Raw genomic sequence first — 2104 nt, 5'->3', positions numbered from 1 at the left:
GGAAGGACCTGGCTAGAGATTTCCTGAAACAGTTCTCTACAAAAGGGGGAAAAACAGGAAATTCTGGGGGCTAGAAATAAACCTCCCAGGTTAGTGAGAGGGCCAGGCATGATAACCTTAGAGCAGGCTGCATTCAGCAGGCAGCAAGTCAGCATACACTGATGGCCTTGCAGTCACTAATCCACAGTCAAGGCGTGTCAACATAGTGGTGCGGGCATACCTACATCGCAGACTGCCACATACCCCAGGGCCAATTTAATTTGTGTGGAGAGCTGAAAGCAGCTGTTCTTCTGGGACTTATAAGCCAACAGTGTGTCCTTGTCACCAAGAAGGATAACAGCATCCTGGGCTGCATTGGTATTAGTGTTGTCAGCAGATGGAGGGCAGTGATTCTTCCCCTCTATTCAGCACTAGGGAGGCCACATCTGGAGTCCTGTGTCCAGTTTTGGGCACCCCACTACAGAAAGGATGTGGACACATTGGAGAGTCCATCAGAGGGCAATGGAAATGGTTGGGGGGCTGAAGCACAGGACTTGTGAGGACAGGCTGAGGGAACTAGAAGCCGTGCTTTTCTTGACCTACTGCTCACAAACAGGGAAGAATTGGTGGGGGGGATGCAGAAGTGGACAGCAAGCTGGGCAGCAGTGCCCATGAGATGATTGAGTTCAGGATCCTGACAAAAGGAAGGATGGAGAGTGACAGTGTATGGACCCTGGGCTTTAGAAAAGCAGACTTTGACCCCCTCAGGAAACTGATGGGCAGGATTCCCTGGGAGGACAGTCTGAAGGGGAAACAGTCCAGGAGAACTGGTTGTATTTTAAAGACATCTTACTGAGACCGTAGGAACGAACCATCCCGATGTGCAGGATGGATTGCAACTGTGGCAAGCGACCAGTCTGGCTTAGCAGAAAACTCTCTGGTGAGCTTAAACACAAAAAAGAAGCTTACAAGAAGTGGACGCTTGTGGAGGAGGGACCAGGGAGGAGTATAAAAGCATTGCCCAGGCATGCAGGGATGAAATCAGGAAGGACAAAGTGCAACTGGAGTTGCAGCTAGCAAAGGACATGAAGGGTAACAAGAAGGGTTTCTACAAGTACATTAGCAACAAGAGGAAAAACAGGGAAAGCATGGGAGGCAACCGTGTGACCGAGGATGAGGAAAAAGCTGAAGTGCTCGATGCCTTTTTTACTTCGGTCTTCACAAGCAAGGTCACCTCCTAGACTACTACACTGGGCAGCACAGTTTGGGGAGGAGGTGAGCAGCCCTCAGTGGTGAAAGAACAGGTTAAGGACTTAGAAAAGCTAGACATATGCAAGTCCATGGGGCCAGATAGGATGCATACAAAATTGCTGAGGGAGTTGGCTGATATGACTGCAGAACCACTGGCCATTATCTTTGAAAAATCAAGGCAATCAGGTCCTGGATGACTGGAAAAGGGCAAATATAGTGCCCATCTTTAAGAAATGGAAGAAGGATCCAGGGAGCTACAGACCAGTTAGCCTCACCTCAGTCCTTGGAAAGATCATGGAGCAGATCCTCAACAAATCTATTTCTAAGCACCTGGAGGAGGTGGTGGTGATTAGGAACAGTCATAGACATTTCATAGACATTAGGGCTGGAAGGGACCTCGGAAGATCATCGAGTCCAGCCCCCTGCCCAAAGGGCAGGAAGTCAGCTGGGGTCATAGGATCCCAGCAACATAAGCATCCAGTTTCATCCTGAAGGTGTTCAATGAAGGCGCTTGAACCACCTCCGGTGGCAGGCTGTTCCAGACCTTGGGGGCTCGGACAGTAAAGAAATTCTTCCTTATGTCCAGCCTGAAACGATCTTGAAGTAGTTTGTGACCATTCGACCTCGTCATCCCTTGGGGCGCTCTGGTGAACAAACGTTCCCCCAGATGCTGGTGGTCACCCCTGATAAACTTGTACGTGGCCATCAGATCACCCCTGAGCCTGCGCTTTTCCAGGCTAAAGAGCCCCAGGGCTCTCAGCCTGTCATCGTAGGGTCTGCTTCCCTGACCTCTGATCATGCGCGTGGCTCTTCTCTGGACTCTCTCAAGCTTCTCCACATCCTTTTTGAATTGTGGAGCCCAAAACTGGAAGCA

General features: G+C 50.2%; 1 protein-coding gene across 1 annotated transcript in view; it reads right to left on the bottom strand.

The window, feature by feature from the left end:
* Window positions 1–2104, bottom strand: part of HADHA (hydroxyacyl-CoA dehydrogenase trifunctional multienzyme complex subunit alpha) — a 40068-nt gene that overhangs the window by 26883 nt on the left and 11081 nt on the right. The gene's annotated exons all lie outside the window — the stretch shown is intronic.

Source organism: Alligator sinensis, unplaced genomic scaffold (assembly GCF_000455745.1).
Source record: "Alligator sinensis unplaced genomic scaffold, ASM45574v1 scaffold8_1, whole genome shotgun sequence".
Classification (NCBI taxonomy): Eukaryota; Metazoa; Chordata; order Crocodylia; family Alligatoridae; genus Alligator; species Alligator sinensis.
The sequence above is the reverse complement of the archived record's forward strand: the minus strand, read 5'-3'. Positions and strand labels throughout refer to the sequence as shown.